This window comes from Danio rerio, chromosome 23 (genome assembly GCF_052040795.2).
Source record: "Danio rerio strain M-AB ecotype USA chromosome 23, GRCz13ab, whole genome shotgun sequence".
Taxonomy (NCBI): Eukaryota; Metazoa; Chordata; class Actinopteri; order Cypriniformes; family Danionidae; genus Danio; species Danio rerio.
In genome coordinates this window covers 20,312,423-20,328,084 of record NC_141043.1, presented here as the reverse complement: position 1 = coordinate 20,328,084, position 15,662 = coordinate 20,312,423, and the positions used below count along the sequence as shown (strand labels likewise).

General features: G+C 34.5%; 1 protein-coding gene and 1 long non-coding RNA gene across 19 annotated transcripts in view; one reads left to right on the top strand and one right to left on the bottom strand.

The window, feature by feature from the left end:
* The window catches only part of nol4lb (nucleolar protein 4-like b), a 205,818-nt gene that overhangs the window by 80,004 nt on the left and 110,152 nt on the right, over window positions 1–15,662 (bottom strand). The window lies entirely within an intron of this gene.
* LOC147831270 (uncharacterized) lies at window positions 12,617–13,953 on the top strand. Its single transcript, XR_015523388.1, has 3 exons — window positions 12,617–12,708; window positions 13,543–13,639; window positions 13,825–13,953. It is a non-coding gene; the product is annotated as an uncharacterized LOC147831270 (long non-coding RNA).

The window sequence follows — 15,662 nt, the reverse complement described above, 5'->3', positions numbered from 1 at the left end:
TTTAATAACATTTCCATTAGGGTGATCATGTGATTATCGCCCTTGGTCTCTCCCACACAGTCTCTTTATTCCCTCGTAGGCTCATGTTGGGAGGACACACAATCATGTTCGGAAGCAGACGAAGACGAGCGTCTGTTTCAAATGACTGCTTGCCGGGCCATCTATGCGCAAGACTGACAGGGCGGCTTAATGGAAATAGCTGCACTCATCAGCATGGGTGGGATTTCTGTCTATAGCTGCCCGGTCGGACGGTTGATTCAGATAAGAATCGGCGACCTGCTGAAACCTTAGAGAATGACCTGACAACATTAATGAACCTGCCTGCTCCTCTCCTGCCTGTCACTCAAACATATGCCATCAACTTCACCGAAGGACACGACTTTGCTTCATTATAGATTCAGAAGGTCATGCTATGATGTTAGCATGTGATAGCCATGTTGATACGGGAAGTGCAGAGAATAAAAGCAAAAGATGATGAAAATCACAATTTCTTTCCAATATAGGCCATTTCAATGTGGTCATGTGACTGTCACATGAACATTTCCTGCTTCTTATTAAACTATTTCATAACTGTAATAAGAGGCAATTCAATCATAACTTTATGTTAAAACAGCTATCCTAACATTATTTATCAATATGTGGCTCTTTTTGGATTGTCGAAAGCTATAGTAATTATAATTGTAAACATGAAATACGTTGGGACCATTGTTTTTGTTTACATTCCTCAAAAGGGTCTGTACAAAAGACTAGGATTGAGCATTGAGGTTATTTAACAACCCAGACTCAATATTGATACATACCCCTATATACATTTCTACAGATCTTGAAATACAACCCAGGACGTACGTTACTTTGCAGTTTTTGTTTTCATGAATCCACCTGAAGTCACTGTGTATGCTTTTTCAGATCTCAAATTTTTCTTGCAAGTGCCATTTGTGCCTGCTGTTCTCATGTAAATCCACCAGAGGCCGCTGTCGACTGACTGACTGACCAATCGATTGATCCCCTTCACCCAACCCAACCGACAGTGCTTTCAAAAGCAATCCAGAAAGCAAAAAGCTTTCAGATCTTACCACATTCTCACCGTGTTACTTCTTTATTTAATTTTTTGCTTTTTGTTTTAACTGCTTTCTGGAACCGTTCTTTGCTGGACTCAAACCTCGTTGCTGCAGTCAACTCCTCTCTGTGTCTCAAGTATGCCGACATACATGGTGAGCTACTGGTAATAGCGGTAAAGCCATTCACACAAAGATAAACAGTCAGCTGTTAGTGCGAAAACAAACAGAAGCCATCGGCAGCGTCATACCACCCCGTATCGTTCAGTTTAAAGATCAAATGCAGCCATATGTACCTCTGGCTACATAATTCGAGTTCTCCAAAACTGTATATGGGGTTCATTTTCACAATGAGCCTGTGTTGTTATTTAAGCAATGGAACAAAACTTTGCTATGAACTGTTGAAAAAATTACTTTCCAAAAAACTTAAATGATAATAATAATAATTTGACGTTGCCTTACATAGTTGTAAATTAATTAGTTATACATTCCCTTACAAAACTCTGACCATTTAGGGAAGTGTATCCCTCAATTTAATGTAGAAGTGATTTATACTGTAAACAAGTATATTCAAAATAAAAGTGCATTAATACCAGACATCTTTGCTTTCATTTTTTTCAAATGTCTTTTGAGAAAGTAAAATCAATAAACTGGTAAATAACACCTGATCAACATTTAGCAAAATAACTAACTCATTATGAGCTGTACTTCTAAAAATATACAAAAGAATAAGTGATCCTACTACAATTTAAACTATTTGAATATCTTGCTGACAAATGGGTAAAACCCAGTATTTTGCAGGATAAAGCTGCATTGTTATTTCATTTATTAATTCAATTATAACTATTATATTATTAGAAGAAAATCAAAATATCATAAACTTAAACATGGGTGGCATATAACAGGGCTTTGCATAGGGCCAGGTGATTAATCGAATAATGAATCGAAATCGACAGTCATAGCGCCTAAAAGCGCTCTCATTATTCCTTGCCGATTTTTTCGATCACTTTCCTTACCACGTGTGGAGTCACGTGACCCCGCTCTGTTAAGACTGATTTATACTTCTGCGTAGAGCTCACACGTATGGTGCGGCACTGCCTTTATGCGGCCGTATACCCAGGCCACGCACCTCTCAAAGGCTTTGTAATTAGTCGATTTGATAGTGGTGACGAGAGTGAGCGGCACTGATTAATTTCAGTTGTTCATTGTCGATGTTTAATAAATAATCATGGATAGTAGATAGTAGTGTCTGTTTCATTCAATTATTTTAAAATCAAGTAATGCACCCTTCATTCAACAATTTCTAATATGCACTGTAAAAAATGCATGGTTTCACACAATTCATTAATGTTGTCCCAACACAAATTGATTAAGCTAACTTAATGTTTTTAACAAATTTTTGTGGATTGAACATAAAAAAATTGAGTTGTCCCAATGAAATCTCAAGAATTGTGTTTCAGCTCATTTCAAATAAGTAGTTTGAATGAGCAATACAAAATATTCTTTTTGAGTGTGTGAACATATTTACTGTACAAATACTGTACATATTTATTTTCAGTAAACTACAGTATGAGGGCAAAAAGTAAATAAATAAATAAAATAATCATTCATTAATCATAATCGAGTTTAAATTTTTAATTAATCAAGATTTTGATTTTGAGGTTAAAGTCCTAGCTCTACATCAACACCACAAAAAAAAGTTTGTAATGTTGCAGATGTCAGAGCTGTTCATGTTGGATTTCTTTATCGAAGAACTTTTATAAAGCTACTTTTTAAAAGTCCCATTGAGCAATTGAATAGCAAAATATCCTTCCAGAACCAAGGCCACTGAAAAAGTGGGCAGTCACTGCTGTGCTCTTTAGAAAAGAACTCTTTGTAAATTCAGTCCCACATGCACATAATCGCAGTCTACTCACACAAAGCAACTAGACGGCCATAACACTCATTTTTTGTGAAGCTTCCACTGTCATGTTTTAGTCTGCTGCTAGTCTGAGTCACACACATACAAAGTCTTTTTCACACTCTTTGTCCAAACCGTGTGCAGTGTCATTCAGATAGTCTTTTTTTGTTGTTGTTTTTTTTAGCACTTTTGAGTCTGTACTATGTTACCAACCAAAAGCAAATAGTGAGTGAAGGCCTGTTTATTCCTAGTATTATCTTGCATTTTCATCTTGAGGCTTTTGAGGATGTACATTTTTTTTACCTAAGCTGCAAAAAAAAACAAAAAAAACAGGTATAATAACTTTGTGTTCTCCTTTATTTATATACATGTTCTACGTATTAAATTACAATGAGTTTCACTTAACAATAAAGCCTCATTATAAAATGTTAGTTGAAGGATTAAAATCAAAAGTGAAAATATTTATAACAGTTACTATGTTATTATTATTTGCAAAAAAGACAACATTTTATAGAATACTTAATAGTTATTAACTCCATTCCATCAAAGGATTACAACTTATCAGATTATGACTATTACGACTATTAACACATTAATCAACTAAGAAATTAATATTACCTAAAATCATTAATAAAAGCTTTTGAGGTTTTCATTGTGTTTACATACACTCACCGGTCACTTTATAAGGTACACTTTACTGGTACCGAGTTCTATGTTCTTCATGGCATAGATTCAACAAGGTACTGGAAATAGTCTTCAGAGATTGGGGATGGATCTATGATTTCATGTTGTTGATGCCAAACTCTGACCCTACCATTCGAATGTCGCAGCAGAAATTCAGACTCATCCAACCAGGGGATGAGTTAGCCTGTGCGAACTGTAGCTGTAGGAGTGGCACCCGGTGTGGTATTCTGCTGCTGTAGCCCATCCGCTTCAAGGTTCGAAGGTTCTACTGAGGCAATTCTCAACTGACCTTTGTTAACAACAAGGCATTTGCACACACACAACTCCCACTGACTGGATATTTTCTATTTATTTGGCGGTTCTCTGTAAACCCTAGAGATGGTTGTGCGTGAAGATCCCAGTAGATCAGCAGTTTCTGAAATACTCAGACCAGCCCGTCTGGCACCAACAACCATGCCATGTACAAAGTCACCTTTCTTCCCCATTCTGATGCTCCATTTCATCTTGACCATGTCTACATGCCTAAATGCATTGGGTTGCTGCACTTATGAAAAATTTGCATTTCTAAGCAGTTGGACAGGTATACCTATTAAAGTGGCCAGCAAGGGTTCAATAGCCCTATAAGTAGTCACAAAATTTTCAATCAATATTTGTGCATGTAGTAGGATTAATTATTAATTAATCCTGATTAATGTGCTAAAATATAAATTTTTGAACTATTAAGCTAATTAACCAAGTAAGTCTCCAAACCTTTGGTGCTGGTATAAACACCACACAAATACAACGTAAATATTCTTAAAAAGCACTCTAAAAGTTTAAATAATAATTCATTATTCACAGTATTTTGAAGTGTCCATGACATCAATATTGTGGAAGTTTATTATTATTATTATATATTGAATTACTGAATAACAGTGAATGTCTAGTATTGACCATTTTGTATCACATCCAAAGGTGCACAACAGGATTTCACACAATTTTATACTAAATTCAACTGTTTTGGTTGAAAGTATGTACTCAAATGTGTACAAACAGCCACAAAACATTTCTTTTAAATATAATGTGTTGCATTGGTGATTTGCTGGCCAAACTGATTTAAACTTTGCTTATGATAACCATACATTTTGTATTAGAGACAAACAAATGTAAAAAAAAAAATGATGTATTTTATTTCTTTTGTACTTTAAGCTTTATAAATGTTGACAAAATGACAAAAAAAATGAGTACAGTCTACAGTAAATGCCTCCTACTGCATCAGAGAAGTGTAGGAAAGTGGTAGAAATGAATTTAAATGTCAGATTTAAACGGGAATGTGTCTCCCCTGTGTACTTGTGACTCAACTGACCAAAACACACGTGAACACCAGGTGTAAACAGGCCCTGAGTGAGTGGCAGCTCTGATTGGGGGCTTCAGCTTGCCCATTCAATCAAGACTAAAATGGTTTCCTGGTGGAAAATGTGGATCAACACTCGCTTGTTCTGCTTTTAATGACTGTACCTGCTGCGGATGTTGTCATTAGACATCTCTGTAAACCCTGAGACAGTTCAGAGCAGATCAGAGACATCTGCTGTCTAAAGGATGAACACAGAGAGCGCTGGTGTGAAGAGAAGAGAGAGAGAGAGAGAGGAGGTGACAGGAGCTGTGATGATGAACGGAGGTTAGTACAGGAGAGAAGTGGTAAAGAGAGGGCTGATAGAGCATTTAACTCTGACAGATCTACTGATGTTTGGGCCTCTGATTTTCTGCAAGTCCTGTTGACAAGCATTCTAGTGCAGCCAGAGGTATCCTCACACACACACAAACACAAACACATCTTTCATGCTTACGAACAGTTGTATGACTGTGTATTTAAACAGAATTGGCTCATTTATTTTCATTTATGCTTTGGAACAAAACTCTTCATCACAATTGATTGAACTTTTATCATTTTGTTGCAGTTATTACTCAGTTCGATACACTTAATATATCATAATAACACATATATATATATATATATATATATATATATATATATATATATATATATATATATATATATATATATATATATATATATATATATATATATATATATACATATATATATATATATATATATATATAACATAATATATAACATATTTAGCACACTTATACTATACATCAACAACTGTTTGTAGGTTTGGAGTTGGTAACACTTTTATAATTTTTTTATTACATTTATATTTTGCAAACATGTAATTAAGTGTTCAAAAGTGGCAGTAAAAACTTTTTTACAATATAATATAATTACTTTCTTATAATTACTTAGATATTTTACAATATAATTAGAACACTGAATTTGCAATGTTAATGTTTTAATTTATGTTTGTCTTTCACTAAAAGCAACTCTATTGTTTTCAACAGGGATGTCTCGATCAGGTTTTTTTGCCCTCGAGTCCGAGTCCAAGTCATTTGATTTTGAGTATCTACTTATACCGAAATTTTATCTGATACGTCTATAATACATTTAAAAAAATAAAGAAGAGGGAAGAAACAGATCCAATTGTTCCTTATTTTTTAACTAACCTTATTTTAACATTCAACAACTCTGTTAACAAACAGAGCAGAGGTTGAACAATCAAATAATAAATAACATAAATTCTACACTTTTGGACTTCAGTGCAACAGTAAATATAAAAATAATATAATATAAAAACAAATAGCACCTCAAACAATACCTGGCAAAGAATCCCAAGTTTCCATATCTCATAGTTGGCTATGGCAATGTTGTCTTTATCAACATTATAATACCTCCAGAGTCCAGACCGCAGACATACTTGCGCTTTCTGCTTCAAGCTGCTTCCGTGTTCTACTTTGCCAGCATTTAACCAATAGCATCTCTGCAACAGTGTCATGCTGCACACGTTTTTGATTCCATGTGAAGTCAAGAAAGATGTCTAACTCTGTGCCACTGCATAACTATAGTGTTAAAAAATATATGTTAAAAAATAATATATATACATACAGTTGAAGTCAGAATTATTAGCCCCCCTTTGATTTTTTTTCTTTTTATATATTTCCCAAATGAGGTTTAACAGAGTAAGGAAATTTTCACAGTATGTCTGATAATATTTTTTCTTCTAGAGAAAGTCTTATTCTATTTCGGCTAGAAAAAAGCAGTTATTCATTTTTTAAACACCATTTTAAGGTCAAAATTATATATATATAAATATTTTTTTTTATTCTTTTTTGATAGTCTACAGAACAAACCATCAATATACAATAGCTTGCCTAATTACCTTAACCTGCATAGTCACCTAATTAATCTAATTAAGCCTTTAAATTTCACTTTAAGCTGTATAAAAGTGTCTTAAAATATCTAGACAAATATTATTTACTGTCATCACGGCAAAGATTAAATAAATTAGTTATTAGAAATGAGTTATTAAAACTATTATGTTTAGAAATATATTGAAAAAATATACTGTCTGTTAAACAGAAATTGGGGGAAAAAATAAACAGGGTGACTAATAATTCTGACTTCAACTTCGGGCCCAAACACGCGGTTTCAGACTCGATCGGAACCTGACGTTACCGATATATATATATATATATATATATATATATATATATATATATATATATATATATATATATATATATATCGGTAACGTCAGATTCCGATCGAGTCTGAAACCGCGTGATTGGGCCCAATATCTAATCACTTAAACCGATCTGGACATCCCTAGTTTTCAATACTTGCCGCATTCAGAAATGTTTCTAAAACAGCAAACAGTTATATCAGAATGATTTGTGACTAAAAGCTAAATAAATCCCACTAAAAATCACTGCATCACATTTTAACCTATATTCAAATAGAATATTTTATTCATTTATTTATTTATTTTAGTTATTTATACAGGGACAATGTACGACATGACATGTTGTGCCAGATTTAGCTATATAGCTAATTTACATCTGTAGTCCCTGTAACAAGTTTAACAATTTAAAATAATGCAATATTTACTTTCAATACAATACAATACATATCATACATCATAGTCAAAAAAATAAAAATCAGTGGTTGCGTATTTGATTTTTTTAAGCCAAATTTTAAAAACAGTTTTAAAATGATTGAAAGTGGTGCTCTCACTAATATTCACGGGTATTTTATTCCATCTTTGGTGCTCTAAAATATATTCTTTTTAAATGTCTAGGTAAAAAAATGTAACTTTTTTTACAAAGTGAAAACAATGTATTTTATTTTTTGAAAGATCTATAATATTTTGGAGCAGTAAACATTTCAGGCTAAATATTTCAAACGAATCTTTGACTTCTTCTGTCTTTATTAGTTTTAAGAACACAGGTTTCTTAACAATTTAAAATGGTATCTTTAGACATCTTTTCTGCTGGAGATACTGTCTTGAAAAAACAAATTTTACAGGAAATCTAACCTAATCAGCATCAAATTAAAAATTGCCTAATGTTAGTAATTCATGTTGTTCAATACCGTTACAGTGATGATATTTCCTTGGCTTTTTAGCTAAAATTTGTACAGTTTGTTTATAGATAACATACAATAGTTTTAATGTAGTATTAATGTTACACAATAGCTAGTAGCACAATAAGATAAACAAAAGAAAATCATTGTATTCATAAAAAGTTTAACAGCAGCCACAGTTAACTGATGCCTACTGTTTCTCTAAATCCTCAGACTTGCTCTAGCACTTTAGAAAACATTCTTAATGTGTTTTTTAAAATTTAAATTAGGTTAATAATTATACCTAAATATTTAAAAGGATCAACTACATTTATTACTTCTTCGTTAATTAAAATATCTGTAAACATAGTTATTTTATTTAATATTTCACATTTCATATAGTATTACCAGTCTACTGTATTTTGACAAAAAAAAATGAATGACCCCAACATTTAAATATTGACAAATTGGTCACATGATCAGTTGAGTTCAAACTAAAGCTCATACCACCACCATGGACCACTCTGAGCAGGAGAAGTGTTGGACATAAGGACAGTATTGTGATATCCATGTCTAATAGCCCCCAGGACAATCACACCTTTAGTGAGCATTAAATAAAAGTAGGAGCTTCACACGCTTATCTAATTATTTATTTTTACACTTGACCTCTATCCCTAGCCTCTAGAGGGAAAACCGTCAAAGTCACACTGCCATTTTCACATGGCCTACTTTCTCAAACACACACATATACAGACTCGACACTCGGCACAGGCTCTGGGCTTCGGCTGCATTTGTCCTTTGAGTTACTTTGCCACTAGGGTTGAAACAAATCCACCCATGTAATGACAAAGGTCATTCAAATCCATCCAAGCACTAATAGCAGGTCTGAATCACTCAAGCTGGAGCGACCCTGAGCTTCAGCTTATGACCAACTCTGATGAGACACAGGAAACCTGTCATTAGACACAAAGGTGCACCGTGACCAGTGTTCATCTGGACATTATGAAAGTGCAGCGAGCTCTTTTTATGCAGTTTGATACTTTTTAGAGTGATTCAACAAAAATTCTACAATACATAATAAGAACATGCCGATCACAAATAAAAAGTACAAATTCAGGGGAGTATCTTTTCAAAGGGTACCTGTCTGTGTCATTAACATGTTATATTTTGTGATCAAAAATCATATTATTTTTAAGGCTGTCTTTTTAATATTGATATTTGAAGTATATTCCTCTTAGTATGATGTGAAGCCTATTTTAACACTGTCTGAAATAAGATTACTTTTAATTATTTGTATTATTTTTTTTTTTATTGATTTACCGTAAATAATACATTTGTTGTGTCCTGGGGATATTTTGTGATATGTAGACATAATAATAATTAATAATAATTCCTTACATTTATATTTATTATGGACACTCAAAGCGCTTTACACATTTTTGGGGGGAATCTCCTCATCCACCACCAGTGTGCAGCACCTGGATGACGTAACGGCAGACATACTGCGCCAGACCACACACCTGCTGATTGGTGGAAGAGGAGACAGAATGATGAAGACATTTATGATATGGGGATGATTAAGAGGCCATGATGGACAGAGGCAAGTGGGCAAATTTGGCCAGGATGCCAGGGTTAAACCTCTATTCTTTTTCAAAAGACATCCTGGGATTTTTAACGACCACAGAGAGTCAGGTTTAACATTTCATCCGAAAGACGGTGCTCACTGACAGTATAGTGTCCCCATTAATGTACTGGGGCATAAGGACCCAGACAGACCGCAGGTTGAGCGCCCCTGCTGGTCTCACTAACATGACAACTTTCCCATGTGGTCTCCCATGCAGGTGTTGACCGGGTGAAGGCCTGCTTAGCTTCAGTGGGTGACTATATGAGAGTTGCAGAGAGCTAGCTGTCAGCAACATGTTGCATGCTCAATTACAATTAATCAGTTATATTTCCACACTAAACAGTAAAGGCTCTAACTAAGAAGCCATTTACACAACAATGTTTATAGGCAAAAACTGGGCACTTTTTATGCATTTTGCCTGTTAATCTACACGACAACGTCTTTTTTTAGTACTATAAAAAGATGAAGTAAAAAGCAGAAATTTTTTAAAACACCGCCATTGTAATATCGATGTAAACACCTGAAAACGAGAGTTATTAAAAACAATGACAGGTGTATATTAAAGGCAAGCATGAACAAACACACAACACAGGTGGAGTGAGGGATAGTGTTGTTGTTGTTGTTGCTCATGTTTGCTAATGATCCTTAAGCAAAGAGTGGATTTACTTCACAATACAACCAAAAGCAAAGATGCATCTTATAAAGATGGTAAATTCTACATACACATCAGCGCCAAGTGATCACCACTTCCTTCATAAACTTACCTCCTTGTTTACATCCAGGGTAACAGAGCCAAATACTGAACAGGTATACCTACAGTGTTTTGCCTATAGTGCAAAGTGCAAACATGGACCATTTTGAAAACATTGTCATGTAAATGTGGAACTTTTTAAAACTCAACGAAAATAAATTCTGTTTGGCTACATTGATGTAGCTTAACAACCCTTTTCAATGCACACTAGCCAGGTAAGAATATGAATCACTTGTTTCCATTTATTAAATACTAGTTACCTTACTGCTGCAGGGCTCAATCACTAATAAAGGCTGGTTTAATGCAGTATCTCAGCTCTATTATACACCACAACAGAGGGATCTGATGAAGCTTTCCAGGCCAATCACGGGGTGCAGTGATGTACAGGAGAAGTGCAGTGCTTTGGGGCAGACCGTGACCTTGACGGCATCTGTTCAGAGAACATGGCTCCATTGTTCTCAGCTCCTTTATCTAAATCAGTGAACTCCACTACATGTGTGTTTCTACCTCATACTGAGGTGTTAAGTAAATTTTCTTCATTCTGCAGCTCCATCTCAATCATTCCCCCACTCTCTTCTCTTTCTCCATTTTAACAGTCTGACCTCGGGCTCTAGCACAGAGAGAGGACACCAAAACAAGACTACAAGCAGCGGGAGCCTCAGTGTCAGGAACAACACTCTGATCACACACAAACCACATGTAAAACACCTACACAAACAAGACCGGTACACCTGAACATACTGAGCGAAGGCTGGGGATTGCAGAAGCTGTGGATTAAAGCTGATAATGTTGTAAATACAGTGCTCAGCATAATTGAGTACACCCAATATTGAAAATGAACATTTCTATCAATTTCTCAATGAATATAGGAAATGTATGTTAGTGCATTTAAACAAAACAGATTTATTAAACAGATATATTTATTAAAATAATATTTTAGTCACTAAACATAATTAGAAATTAAAAGATAATACAATTAAATTCAGGCAAAATATTGAAAAAAAAAATTCTGGATTTTTCTTCTTTTAAAAATGTGTAATTAATATTTTTCTATAACATAAATTTGAGTGTACTAGTTTTTGAACAGTTATCGTAACTTATTTTGTTAGATAAGCTCCAGATTTGGCTTCAGTACAGACTAATCTAATGTATCTGCACAAATATAACATTGTATAGCTTTCTATTAAAAATACGAAAGTAAAAGATAGATTTGTGAGGGCTGTACTTATATATGCTGAGCACTATAAGGTTCAGTTTCTTGCACATTCCAATCATCGCATTAGTTTTGTTGGACCTTTTTTGAACCATTAGGTCCCGTTAGCCAATGACATTCATTTCATGAATCACCGAGCACTGGGTTTCAGCTAACAATCTTTAATTATCAGCTAAAGAAAAAAGTTGCCTACATTAGATGGGCTGACGGCAAGTAAACTAACAGCAATTTTCTTTTGAACTCCTTAAAAAATAATAATAATAAAAAATTTGGCCCAATAATCATAGGCACAAAACACTTTATGTCAACCTCTGAGATGTTTCTTCTTTCTGTTTTTTATACTCAATAGACTGAACAGAATAAATGAGCAAAAGAGGACTTTCAAATCAAAAAAGGCAGAGCCACGTAGCCACACCTCCCCATTACATAATCTCCATGAACCAATGGTAGTTCAAGGGAGATGCCAGCCAGAGAGAACTTTTCAGCAGCATCTGCTTATAACAATATATTCTATTTACACCATATTGCAGGTAAAAACTGCATTTTTATGTGCAGTATATTTAGAAGCTTTTTACACTTAATTTTTAAAATATCAACTTCTTGCACATGGTTGATATGTTGGATTATGTTAAAAGTACAAGAATACATATACTATGAAAATCAGAAAATTAGTTAGAAGCGTTAAAAGTTTTAGACCAGTTTATTTAAAACATAATCAAAATAAAACATTTTTTATGCTAAATAATCTCTATTTATTTAATTATTCTGTAAAATAATTCTGATTCTCATTTAACATGTTTTTGCTTTTTTTTTTTTTTTTACACCAAAACCAAAATCAAGTGTAGTAATGCAACAGGATTGTGTTTGTTTGATTTTTTGCAAACCAACAATGCTGTGTAGTGTAAAGCATTATTTAAAACAGTTTATTTAACAGTCATTATTTTAATCAGTCAAAAACACGGTCAAACACTTGGTAGAGCAGACAGTTAGGGTTAATAAGACAATCAACTACAACTATCCATAAATGCTTTTGTGATATGGTAAGTAATGAAGGGGGGGGGAAACAACGAGTTTGGCAAGTTCTGGATTTGAACTTGTGTCAATCGTGTCAAAAGTTTCCACTACAACAGATCTTACTCTCTACACCATTTGTGCTGTGAGGAGGGGGAAGACATTATCATTTTAATGTTCAAACTAGGCAAAGTCAGTGCAAAATACCTCTGCAAAAAGGTGAACAGAGGTGGGTGTAAAAAGACACTCCTGCAGATTTCCATAAAGCTGCCATAGCAAGTTGTTTTAAACTCCAGTAGCAACTTTGTTTTGGCATGGTTTTGTTCAAATGTACTTTCACCAAAGGCCTTAAAGCATTTAGCTAGACAAACTACTAAAGATCAACATCTAAATATAAAATAAATAGTCACTTCACAAATTGTCCAGTTTAAATGACAAGAATGCAACAGCTACATGAATTAACAAGTTACTCAAGTAAGATACCATCTGTTTTTAGTCCACAGGTTAAACTGCAAAGCTGGCTTGAGATTAACAGCAATTGTGCATTCTAGACAATCATTAACTTTTTACAAGAGGTTAAATAGGTACAAGACAAGAAAAGAGACGACTACACCTAATATGTGAGCACCTATAAGAAGAAACTTGTAGAAGAAAATAAGATCGCATTTGCCTATTCAGACAATCTGAAATCAGCCTGAGGTGACTGAGGTTTTTTCATGTGGCAGAACATTTCACTTTCAAGAGCAACTCTAATCAGCCAAAGAGAGTGGTCTTGATTACATGACCTCCCTCTTTTTTCTCTTTTATCTCTTTTCCATCTTTCTTCCTCCTTCATCATCATCAACTCTTTACATTCTTGTCAGATTCCAGCTGATAGAAGGGTTCAGTGGGTCTTTCTCATCTGATGGGCCTCAGTGAGGCCTGTGCCCACGCCGGACCTCCATGAGAGAAGATTCAAAGGTCAGCAGCACTCGCCAACTGTTTTTATGTCCATTTTAAAGTTTTACATTAAAGCATTCCAGGGGTGCTTTTATCCAAAGCAGCTTACATTTCATTATGTTCTATAATTTATAATGTCATACTTTTACCATGAAATTCAAGACATGGAGAGCTTGAAACATGTACTATTTTACTCTCTTAACTAGGGATGCTCTAATCAGGATTTTTGCAGCAGATACGGAGTACCGATTCCTTGTCATGGTTATCAGCCGATACCGATTCTGATGATTCAAGCTTCATAATGAATTAAGCACAATTTTTCTCTATGAATGTTCCTTAAGGGAAGATCTTGTTTTACCTAAGAGAATAAATTAAGGATGCTGCATATAATACCTTATAACCATTTAGGTGTGAACATGTCATGGCCAGAAGCAGCTTTACAGAAAACAATTCATTTATTTTACTTCAGCTTAGGCTATATGAGAGCGCCTGTGCATCTTCCTCTGCTTGTAAGCTATAACTATAAACTATAACACTTGTGATTGCTCCATGAGATTGGCCAGACTGGCGACTACCGATCGAGTCATGAAATGTGATTATTGGCCGATACTGATCTTTGGAGCAGCCCTACTCTTAACATCTATTTAAAATTCTTCTCTAATTCTCTTGCACCAAATCTAATTTACAAACAAGCATAGAAAATGTAGTAATGCCTGTATAAATGCAAATAGAAATGCCATTCTATCTAATGCACTTTGCAGCTCATTCTGACCAGGAACCGCACATTTAGATGGCAGTATTTTACCAGCATGTTGAAAATGCACTATTCAAACAAACAAAAGTGTCCACTTTATGGATCTTCTTGATGCTAATAGCATTATATAAGTCACTTTAGAAAGTTGCAGCACGTTTTTTGAAACTTACACTCGACTCTAAGCATCATGATGGGATTTCTGCAACAAGAAATTGGACTGCGAGTTGAGATGCAAAAAAAAAATCAATTAGAAATCACAGCCAATCAGAAGATCATGTGGACGGTCTGTCTCACTGCTATGAATTTACAATGAGATTGACACATTTATAATGCAATTCGTAAATATTAATTAATTAGATAATTATTAAAAATACATAGGGACTAATGCCAACCTAGTCATGTACAAATCTGATACTGGTATCCTAAAATTTTGGACGGGGTCGTGACATTTTTTAAGTTTTCAAAACCTAAAATCCTAGGGGAGAAATGTCAGCGTGGATCAAGCAGGGGCACTAAAGGAGCGGAGTTAGGTTGGTTTTGTTTTCAATATTGCTGAAACATTCAGTGATAGATGGCAATGGCAATCTTTTGGAGATTTAGTTAATGGGGATGATGTTTTAGCAGGTTAGTGTCTGCTTTTATATTTTATGTCTGATTTATATTTGCTGGGATTTATTTGTTCGCTTTTGCTATTGACACTTTGATTTGAATTTTAAATTATTTATTTCACCTAACTGCAAATTAGAATAGAAACAGTATAAAAAGCACACAAACATACTGACAGTTATAGGTACTGTGCATTGTTATGGGTCAATGGTGATAATATTTGGCACAAATCCATCAATTTCCCCTTTCTGGCCTTTTCTTTCTATGAATGAATTATGTAGAAGCACTGTCCATGCGTGTTTCCTCGTCGGTTAGTCACTCTATATTTCATTGCACTACAATTAGTCTATCAGGCTTTTTTGGCTAAAAATAGAGAAATTTTAAAAAGAGGTTTAATTTGGTATTATGAACTAAACTGTTGAATAGTCAGCATATGAGGTGGCTAGGCTAACCTAGCTTCAATTTCGATTCAATCATTTTCTAATCGGTTGCACATTAAGTCGTGAATATACACCTGCAATGCATACTGCAGTCTTTTTTTGTCTGGCTTTCCTGGATATCTCACCTGTGTTCCAAAAATGACTAGTTATATCCCTGGGAATGTCTGACACCAGCGCATACATATTGTAAAAGATGTGCCAGGCACGAAAGCTTGACAGGCGTAACAATAGTAACTAGGGAGGG